The 11,610-nt window shown below is 38.3% G+C and overlaps 1 long non-coding RNA gene and 1 pseudogene across 2 annotated transcripts; both read right to left on the bottom strand.

Moving 5' to 3' along the window:
- Positions 1-129: 129 nt before the first annotated feature.
- On the bottom strand, positions 130-3,301 carry LOC137724674 (uncharacterized; annotated as a pseudogene). Its single transcript, XR_015962126.1, has 5 exons — positions 3,147-3,301; positions 1,771-1,992; positions 1,469-1,655; positions 946-1,109; positions 130-782 (listed from the first exon to the last, which is right to left on the bottom strand). The product of XR_015962126.1 is annotated as an uncharacterized LOC137724674 (transcript).
- Positions 3,302-4,040: 739 nt separating this feature from the next.
- Positions 4,041-7,568, bottom strand: LOC148696677 (uncharacterized). The gene is made up of 2 exons (XR_015962007.1): positions 7,386-7,568; positions 4,041-4,471 (listed from the first exon to the last, which is right to left on the bottom strand). It is a non-coding gene; the product is annotated as an uncharacterized LOC148696677 (long non-coding RNA).
- Positions 7,569-11,610: the final 4,042 nt, after the last annotated feature.

Raw genomic sequence — 11,610 nt, forward strand, 5'->3', positions numbered from 1 at the left:
CTGTGCACTTGCAGAAATAAGGGAAGGGAGTGCAGAAGGAGAAAGCGAGAGCGCGGACACAAATTCTATTCATTTTGGCCAAAAACGACATTTTCGTAACCGTGCTTCGAGGCAGCATTGTATGCTGTCTCTAGTTTCAGTTCCGAAGTGTAGAAAACTGTTGATTTTGAAGCTCTTTAGATACATTATAGCAATCGCGCTTGAAGTATAAATGAACAGAGTGGAACAAAATGTCGCTTCGGGAAACATGGGTTATTGAATATCTTAAAAACCCGTAGATTCCCAATTTAAAGGAATTCCTGCCAAGATGACAGAACCTACCGTAGGTGCCTCTACATGAGCTTTAGGTAACCAAATATGAACTGATACCACAGGTACTTTGACGGCGAAGGAGGCGAAACAAGCAATCCATAGAATGATGGTGAAAATCAGAGCTTTTTCTATTGTAGATGCAGCATCAACCTATATTCATCTGAAACACTCATCAACAATCGGAAACATACATGAACCTGAACGAATAATCTTCTTTATGCATACAAGGCTCCTAAGCCAGCGGAAATCGGTGTTCATATAATTTCATGAGATTAGTAACGTCTACTGTATTTAGGGCGTTAAACATTTAGTGAAGGTACCGTTCAATTTGCCTGAAGAATACGCAAGAACGTCCCACTCTGCGTCATAGCTCCCGAACATGAACAAGTCATGAGAAGACCACCTCTCTTTGTCAGTTGCATTGCCAATGAATTCAAATTTCTATACATCCCTGATGCAATATGTAAAACCTGGATTCAATAACAACCCAATAAGAAGCAGTAAGATTCACAAAAGAATCACTAACGGACAGGCAGAAGAAGCAATGAGTAATAGACGGGGGAACAAGCACAATGTGCTCGTATTTGTAATGAAACAACTCGAATACATGGTACGGATTTAACTGAACAGTACCTTCTTTCGGATTTAAATGACAATATCCCACGATTCATTCCTAGAAAGAGCACCCTTCATAAACTCACTTGCATCTTCTTTAAGCAACGTTATTCTTCCTGGATCCATGTTGTTAAGAACATTTTCTTTGGCTAGCTCAATCGCAGGCAATGATGAATCGATGCCTGACGGAATACAGGAATAATTAGAAACTCATCTAGCTTTTGAACATGCAATCTTAAGATGTCCTATGAAGATGAATATATAGCATCGAATTCTAGACGTCCTTTTAAACGGAAGATTACCGAGAAAGTTAAATGAATATCAGGTGAAAAATTCTCAGCTTTTGTTGCCTCACAAAATGAATACGTCTTCGGTATTAAAGATCCCTCCCATGGCCTCATTCATATTTTATGAGCAGGATGATCAAACAACAAAAGTGGGACAAAATCTAGCTTTGAATGGCAGTTCAGTAAGAATCGAACCTAGCCAATTTCAGTGAAGTTCTTATAGAAGGACATGTTCTAAATCAAATTATTCATACCAATGACATTCGCAGCACCCCATTGTGCAGCATTTAGAGCAAAACTACCACTGTAGCAGAACATATCAAGAACTTTCTGACCGTCTGAAATTGTTGATATGAATTGATGGTTTCCACGCTGGTCAGCATTAAACCCTGTCTTCTGTCCCTCAAGTGAAATGGAATAAAAGATCCCGTTTTCCATAACCTAAATAATGCAACAGGAAATTAAACATTCACTTACCACAGATCTCATAAAGCACAAAAAGGAAAAGTATAAACTGTGCTGCCTGAAGAATGTTAAATTTTGTGGGGTATCCTACCTTTGTTCTTTGAGGACAGATATATGGATCCCTTTCCTTGGATTTTGACACATCCAATCCTTCTTCTTTTAAACTTCCAAAGACGATCTCCAGTTTACATAATTAACTTGGTCAATTCTACTAATACAGGCCTCTACTTCTGCTTTGTGCTTGTCAACCCAAGCAGCAGACAATGCTACTACCGCTACACATCCAAATGTATCCACAATTAGTCCTGACAATCTGTGGTGAAAAATGGATATCAACAGGAAAATTGGTGAACTAGTATGTCCACAGAAAATTCCATACAATATAGAACTACACATTTCAGATTAAGTGATACAAATCCCACATGTTTCGTTTACACTAATTTGAATTCCAAATTTGAAGGCAAACTTAACAAAAGACAAGCTTAACAAGTTTCTATTAATCCTACAACAACACTAACAGAAATGTAAATTTACTACCCAAGGTCATGTACCTGTGTGCTTTTCACCATTGACAAAATGGAATTCTCCAGTCTCCACACATTTGTACTAGCTGATGGAAGCCCCAAACTCTTACGTAGTTCTACAGCTTCATTAATTCTTCTTCAAGTTGCATCAGCTGAAAACTGAACATGGAGACTGAATTGTGCATGCCCCATCCTATGAAACCTACCAAGGCCAGCCCAATCACAAAGACGTTTAAGAAATTTTAAGAATTAATCAACGGATACAAAGCTCCTCGCAAGAATTTAAAGAATTTTCTAGCATCAAATGAATGTGAAACTTTAACAGGCGGACTGGAAGAAGATGCTGCATACCTTTTTTTCTTTTTTTTTATTTTTTATTCCGCAGCTCGGAGAACACTGTCAAACTGAAAAGTATTTATTTTTATCATCACCAAAAGTAAGCTGTTTATGGGTTTCCCCATACCCGGCTACCCGGCTTGCGTCAATGTGGCATCCATTTAGTGGGTTAATAAGTTGTTTAATGCTCTTCTTCTTCCTTTTTGTAATTGATAATATCAGATAACAAAAAGGAAGATTGGTACTTTTGATTGCTTTGTGTCTGCTTATCTTATGTGCGATGCCATCAATGTTGTACTATTTGGTTTGAGAAAATTGCAGCAGTTTCTCTTTCGTATGGTTTTGGACTTCAATCTTAGTTTTGACTTTGTTCATGAAACTGCTATTTCTTTTGTCTGTATAGTTATCCAGTTGATTAATTCCTGAATTCCTTTCTTTATTTAATGCAAGTTTGATGGAAAGGACATGCCAATGGACCTCAGGTGTGAGGTTTTATCTCAAAAAGTCTCGGTGCAATTAGAAGAAACACATTTTAGATTATTTTACTTCTCCGATATGAAATTCTCTTCACTTTACGTAATTAAAAGTGAAACACCTACATTTAAACCTTAAATTATTGTTGTACTTCTCCGATGTGGGATTCTCTTCACATGCATCTTGGCTTGTATTGAGCCAACCTTTAACACCAACAATCGCCACCTTGTCGGTGCTCCACTTAGCTCTTGGCAGACTAGGATTCCCGAGCCCTGCTCTATCAACCATGCTTTAACTTTTTTCCATAGTCCTCCAAGAGTAATGAGTTGCCACCGTGTATCAGAGTTTGACCATGTGCCTTCCTCCTTGAAGGTGTGCGCCAAAGCCGAACCACATAAATGTCCCCTACTAAGGCCGTCGGGCACTGATATTGGCTCTACTTAACCACCTCAATCCAATTTTTTTGGATGGTATCACGCCCAGTGGATCTTAAGTGTGGGGTTTTATCTCAAAAGACCTTAGTGCAATTAGGAGTGGAACACCTTATTTAAACCTTAGATTATAGTTGTAATTCTCCGATGTGGGATTCTCTTCACATTCATCTTGGCTTGTGTCGAGCCAACCTTTTACACTAACACGACCATTATAGGGCCGGAGTAAGGCGGATCGAAATATGAATAGCTCAGAAATTCGGTCATGCACAATAGCCTCTATCGCAGAGTTATACAAATGGATAAGTGATGCCACCATCATTTTGTTTTGGATAAGTGGGTGAAGTCCATCGACTTTGCTAAGATTGACCATTTTTGTTCCATTAGATGCGAAAACCTGATCTACTATGAAATTATCCAGTTTCCTATATTCTTGAAGATACCTGTAATCTAGAGATCTAGCATGCACTTGGTGATCAAGGATTCATGGTCACTCACTTCCTTAGATCATCCACTTCAATTCATGTTCCTCAAGTGAACACTCAAGGTTGATAACTCGCTACTATAACGATTAATTAATCCACCCTAGAGTTAGAGATAAGAGAAGAAATTACTCTTTCCCAAGCCAAAGGATGTGTTTTACTCTCAAAATCTGAATTAATATTACAATAAGGGACAAGGGTTTATTTAGGTAGTCATGGAACATCCCTCCATGAATATATAGGATAAACCCTAATTAAGAAGACGCATAGATTACAACTAGGGACAATACAAGCACGAACCTGAGCTTAAAAACACTGAACTATATATAGCAAGAACTAAATAAGGTAAACGCACCTTGTGGTTATTCCAAATGAATCAAACCTTTATAAATTGGATCATGTGCAAATTCATCCTCAATTGCTAGATTAGCTATTCGTTCGGTGTCAATGTCCTGCTCCGGGCGGTTTATTTGGTACTGGTACGCTTATTTTGTTCGCCATGCCAATCTTTATTTGCATATACCGCCTACTGGTCGTCACTTTCTCTGCAATGGCAATAAGGAAACTTGGTAATCAGTTATCAATCATACATGCTAAAAACGAATAAATGTACACATATATGAGAAAGAGACTAACTGCTATTTTGTATTCGAACAATAACAAAATACTGCTGTAGGAATCAAGTGAACAGTCCAAGTTTTATCTGTCACAGATACATCGTTGATACACTCAATACTTTGATCTTACAGTTGTTGATGTGTGGTTGTGGGAGGATAAAATTCGGTTTTGACACATATGGGCTCATCGCGAGTTATCCAAAAGGATAGACCAAGGATGTAAGGACACTATCAAGTTTTTTGGCATAAAGCTCAAGAGGTATTAGAACGGTATGGTCAGGGACCGGCTATAGTGAAGCGTTCGAGAATCTTGAGAAGTTCAATACTTTGCAAGATTGTTGGCTAATTTTGTTTGGCTTCTCGAAATTTTGCCGGCACAATGGGTGATCTATAAGTAGTTGAAGGAATCAAGAAGCTCAACAACAAAAATTACAACACGTGGCGGCGTATATGGAGTCTTATTTGCAAGGCCAAGACCTTAGAGAGGTCGTCGGTGGTAGGGAAGGTACTCAGTCGGAAGAAGACACCAATGGCACATTGCGTAAGTGGAAAATCAAAGAAGGAAAAGCAATATTTTCCCTGAAGATATCAATTGAAGAAGAATTGTTGGACGAAAAGCCACAACATCAAAAAAAGCATTGGACACCTTCCCCACACTCCTTTAAAAAAAAAAACAAATATAAGGCTACAACTTCTCAAGAATAAGCTATTATCAGTGGCACAATGGGATATGACGATTGTTCAGTATTTTCACAAGGTAAAGTCCACATGTGCCCGGAAATTTCTGAATTAAATCCTACTGCTGCCATGGCAGAATCTAGGATAGAAAGAATAATTATCCAGTCTGAGACCCGAATACTAAGGCTTCGTTGTCGTTGTACAAGGATGGCTGACTCGATCATCACTTGTTGAGTTTGAGAATAATGAAATGTTTGAAGGCAAATGTTACAACTGTAGAAAGAAAATTTATGTCGAGAGTAATGTTGCCACTTCCAAAAAACAAATAAGAACTCGAGGAAGATTGGGACCCCAAAACATATTTTGCTATAGAGAGAGAAGTAGAAGTTAGCTCTCACAACAAGAAATCTAGAACAGACTGACTACGAGAATGGCCGTGGATTTAGGTTGTTCAAACCATATGACGGGCGATTAAGAGAAGTTGCAGTATCTTTCTGAATACATGGCGTGGTAGTAATACCCGATAACCAAGGTTACCGATAGCCCATGTCGGTAAGGCAGTAATGGAGCCCCAATATAGACCTAACCAGGTGTCACTACAAGATGTCTACCATGTTCAGAATCTGCTCTGATTGGTACAGCTGACATCGTCAGGTTACTATGTCTTGTTCGATCCCCAAGATGTGAAGGTGTATCGATATCTCAAGGTCTTAGAAAAGCCACCAACAAAGGGATGAAGATTGGAGTCAGTCTATGTAGTGTAAGAAAAAATTGCATAAGTAGATAAGACAAAGAGTAACGAGACAACAAATTTACAGTATATGAGACTGGGTCATGTTAGCTGTCTTTAGCTCAGACATAGTTTTTGCAGGATGCTAGTATGGTCAAACACATCAACTAGCATACGAGGAGTCAAAATTCAAAGCAAAAGAACCATTAGAGTTGGTTCACTCTGATGTGTTCGGGCCTATCAAGCAACCATTGGTAGGTGGGATGTAGTGCATGGTGACGTTCATTGATGACTTCTTTATGTACGTGTGGGATTTCTTTATGAAAGAAAAGAGATAGTTGAAGGAGAAGTAGGAAAAAAGATTCGTTGCTTATGCACAGATAATGAAGGAGTATAACTCATGTGAGTTCTTCCAATATCTACGATAATATGAAATACGTCACCAATTCACTTATGCCAACACTCCAAAATAGAACGATGTAATAGAAAGAAAGAATCGACATCTTGCAGAGATATGTCGGAGTATGCTACATGCGAAAAATGTACTAGAAAGGTTTTGAGCTGAAGCTATGAGAACTGCAACTTATGTGATCAACATGCTTTCTCAACCAAGGTTAGAATTTGTTTGACCCTTTGAGAAATTGTGGGATACGATACCTATAGGAGTTTGTATTTGTTCCAAGTCATCCACCCCATTTAGAATCAAGAAGTAGCAAGCAAGTAAAAGAGAACCAAGAAGTGGCAAGCAAGCAAATAACCAAGAAGTGAGTTCCATTAAGTGTGAGTGAGATATAAGGTCTTTGTGAGGAATGTGAGTGTTTTAGAGTTTGTCTCTAAAAAGTAAGAGAGTGTCATAACTTTTAAAATTGTGTCTTCGAGAATTTGTGTGTTGTAATATTTGTGAGTGTAATACAAGTAATTTGTTTGCTTATTTTGTCTAACACTTAAATATTAGAGTTGTGTACTCTAATTTTCTCAACTGTTTATAAAAGCAAATTTCGACCTTCAGGCGATGGTTTTGGTACCTACAAGAGAAACTTGATGATAAGCGAATCTAGCTTGTATATGTAGCTACATATTTATAAGACAAATATATTAGGAAACTGCTATTAGCACTCTAAAAATCTCATTTTGCACTCCTTACAAGTGTATTTTTCTTTCTAATTATAGAAAGTTTGGAGTGTCAAATGAGATTTTTGAGGTGCTAATAACAATTCCCATATATTGTTACCTTATATTTTACATGGCATGCATGACAAGCATACTATTAATCTGCAGAACGGCAATATATTTTAGTATGATGTTACTTAAATCAACAGTAATGATTATGCCAAACCATGCGTAAGAAATCAATTGAGAGAGAGAGAGAGAGAGAGAGAGAGAGAGTGAGAGAGAGAGAGAGAGAGAGAGAGAGAGAGAGTGTGTGTGTGTAACTGTGTATTGGATCATCAGAATCATTGGCCAAGTCTGTTTTGGATGAGAGCAATAGCAATACAATGAAGGGAATCATGCAGACAACGCAGGCCTTGTGAACCATTGTTTTAGGTATATGTACGCAAAAGAATTTGAGATTGGAAAGGAAAGTATGAATGCAAAAGAGCAGAGAATAGGTGAGAATAGTTTGTGATTGATTTACTTGATTATTTGCATTATCACAGATTGTATATATATACATGTTACATTAGTTGACTATGTAAAGTCATAGAAGGCAAGTATTAGAATACAATACAGCAGTAAAGACAGAGACCGAGTGAATTGTGCAGTGCAGCAAATCATGTCCTAATGGCAGATTTGTCTGCTTGGTTTGCTGGACCTGTGGTAATCGCTTTACCTATATCTACTTACTACTTTATATAAAGCGACCAAGTACATGTCTGATTAAATACGTTTTAGTTGCTGATTAGTCAAGGTCGTTGCCCCTTGATTGCGATTTACGAGACTCAACTCTTCCAGAAACCAAACTATTCCACGGTCATATATTGAAAATCAAACAAGTACAGCAATAGATTATAAGTAAGAAAATAATAATAATTATGGTATAATTGGTCCTCAAGTCAAATGGTACGCCAAAGTAAAACTACCAAGTTTTTTTTGGCAATAAGGTAAAATTTTACCATCATCGCACAACAAACATACACAACCGGATGCACAAATTTACAGAGAGTACACAACAACTATGAACCTCCACAACACCAACAAAAGAATAGTCCAACCCGAGAGTTGATCCCAATATAGAAAAGACAAGCATATAAACCTAAGCGACTAAATCCTCTCGCCGCCGAAGCACTTTCCGTTGTCCACGAACCAGGCCCCCTGCAATTGCCGAAGTTCAAACCCAGCCAAGCCCCAGGAACATAACCATAAACAAATTTCATCATCCTTAAACAAGCACCCCACATATCGAGTCTGCATCCACCAAGGGAAGGAAGCCAGTGGGAAAAAACCTCCCACAGGCAAAAGTGCCGAGAGTGACACACAAACGGAAGGTGGTGGTGTAACCACCCGAGCCCAAGCTCTACACACCTTCCTAGAAAGTCGTGAAACACGGTAGAATGAAAACGTTACAGATCAAAACAATGGAATCAAGATCGGATGAAGCCAAGTGAGGGAGAAAGAAAATGATTTGAGTAGATGCATGGAGGTGGAAAGATTATGGGGGAGGATAAGAAGGGATAGATCGGAAAAGAAGAATTTCCAATCGGGGGCAAAGGCTGGTTAAATCAGAAGCACCAGGGGGTGGATGACAGAGGAAAAACGGGTAGGAAAAACAAAGAACAACAGAAGAGGAAAGCAGGGAGAAGAACAGGGAAATGGGTTGCCACCGACCTTAGCCACTTCTAGGGTGACATGCCCGACCTCGATATCCTCCAAACGCCAAGGCAGGCACGTGCTAGCCGACACCCGAGGGTGACGAAGCCATATTAACATGCATGAAAGTTATGAAGAAAGAACGAACGTAAATAAAAACACGTAAATTTAACTAATATGAATATGAAATTGTAGGAACGTGTTCAGAGCATACAACTAATAAGGAATACTATGGAAGGAATATTATGAAAAGGTACAATCAAAAGAATAGGTCCTACACCGAGAGAACTCGAAGATACCAATGCGGGAGTACCTTGACGCTAGGATTATACGCATCGATTCTAAGTCATGAAGGGTGCGCAAAACAAAGCATCAGTGGACCAAGTTTATTTATAAGTAATACTAAAACAATTACTCTTCAAACGTATGAACCCCAGTTTTAGAAAACTCATATAGCTAATAAGCAATAGGTTTTCTGAAAACCCTAGCACACCATAAAACGTTTGTAAAACATATATCATATATAGTGTGCTTAGAAGTGGTATCACAATCGCCCGCCCGAAGGCATATATAAATATCATTCGCCCGAAGGACTTACATCGCCCGCTCGAAGGCATATAAATCTTCTGCCAATAGGCCCTACATTGCCTGCCCGAAGGCATATATAAATCTTTCACCCGTAGGCCCTACATCGCCCACCCGAAGGCATATATAAATATCTTTCACCTGAAGGCCTTACATTGCCCGCCCGAAGGCATATATAAATGAATATCCACTAAGTAAGCATAGAAAATCATAAACATAATCTTTCCAATATATATTTCATCGGTGCTTAGTAGCTCAAACATCATATCATAAATCATAGGAGCGTTTGAGCTCAAATCATCATCATAAACCATGTTCATAAGTGTATATATATAATCATAAATATTTCAAAGAATGTAAATTTGATAAAGCATGATATTTCATAAAAGCGTAAATCCGATAACTCATAAACGTTTCATAAAATGTAGTCATAAAAATCATGTTTTTCATGTATGCATTTCTAGTAATTAAATCATGCATTTTGGAAGGGAACTCACAGATACTCTGTCGCCGAAGAGCCGTTCGAACAAGGGAGGATGGAAACGCCACTAATAAATGAACCTAAGCACATAAAGGGACCAGTTAGTAAAACCCTATTAAGACGACTGAATTTGGAAAAACGGAGTGCAGATTTAGAATCAGGGCGTCGAAATACCTTTAAAGGGATGCCGGGCAAATTTTATAAAAGTCAACGAAAAGTCAACAAGAATATTCCAGAGAATTTTCCAAAGAATATTTCAGGAATATTCTAAAGAATATTCTTTAACGGAATATTCTTGAATATTCCATCGGATTTGGGGTCAGATCTGGGTCAACCCGGTCGTTGGAAAACCCACCAAAAACTGGGTTTTTGACCGGAAATCTAGATAATTTTCAAAGCTTTGTAACATCTTCGTTTCTTAACCAAATTTAACCCATAATATATTAAAACAAAACTAGGAAAGTGTAGAACAAGATTATACTTATTTAGAAGCCCAAAGGTTGCTGAAGATGGCTGGAAAATGGCATGGAAGGTGACTGGTCCGCGGGAAAACTGAGGAACTCACTGGAAACTGGGGAAACTTTAAACGTTCATAACTTCTTCAATACTCAACGAAATTGAGTGGTTCAAATAAAAATCATACTTCTTGACGAGACAAAGAGAATGGTACCTTTCTCAACGGCTAAATTGCCATGGTTTGGCCCGAAAATAGCTTGAAAGCCGCGGGGGTCGCCGAAAACTGGGTAAACTTTAAAAGGTTATAACTTCCTCATTTCTTAGTCAAATCGGACCCATAATATGTCAAAACGAAGCTTAAGATGAGAGGAATAAGATTATACATATTCAGAAGCCAAAAGGTAGCCGGGGATGGCCGAAAAATGCCTGCAAACTTACGGGTCTCACTGGAAAACTGGGGAAGAGTCATGTCGCCGTTTCTGGGTTCGGTGGGGGTTCATATAGAGGGTGAGGGATGGTGGTGCACAGCTGCTGCTATTGTTGTTATGTTTGTGTGCTTTCCCAGAAAGGGAAGGATAGAGAGAGATGAGAGAAATGAGAGAAGAGAGAGTTTTAGAGAAAGTGAAGGGAGGGAAAGAGAGTTACGGGGAGAGGGAAGAGAGAGAGAGAGAGAGAGCAGAGAGACAAGGGAAACATGTGGGCCCCTAGTGGCTCACAAAACAAGATCCTTGAAATTTGAAATAACATGCTATACATAAATACTTGAAGATAGGAAGAATAATATATATAAAGAAGAAATCAAGTCAGAACGGTTACATAAAAGAGAATGCCACTCCGTCGCGATCGGATTGCAGTGATTCCTCTTTCATGCCTCCAAGCTCATACTTTCTTCCCCCATCAATATAATAGTAGTATCATAACTATAAAAAATATAAAGTCAAAAATCTATAGTAACGTAAGGAAAAAAATATGTACGCATAGTAAGATAACGTCAAAATAGATATGTATTAACATAGGAGATGAGAACTTGTACTAAATTTAAAACTGAAAGTGGAAATGACTTACCCAAACATTTGTAATGTCAAAAATACAAATATATATAACTATAATAATGTAAGTTAAAATACTAGCACTGAAAATTAAAACCGAAAATGAAAATGGGTCTTGCCCAAGCATTTGTAACGTCACCTATTTCGTAAATAGGTGTGTGTGTCTTTGGGTCGAAGCCAAACAATAATTAATTAGTAACTACTACCGTAGATGGGTCTACTTGTCTACTTGCATAGCAAACCTAACGAATAAGCTATCGATATTACAATTTGTAGCTCG

This window comes from Pyrus communis, chromosome 5 (assembly GCF_041283825.1).
Source record: "Pyrus communis isolate YQ-2024b chromosome 5, ASM4128382v1, whole genome shotgun sequence".
Lineage (NCBI taxonomy): Eukaryota > Viridiplantae > Streptophyta > Magnoliopsida > Rosales > Rosaceae > Pyrus > Pyrus communis.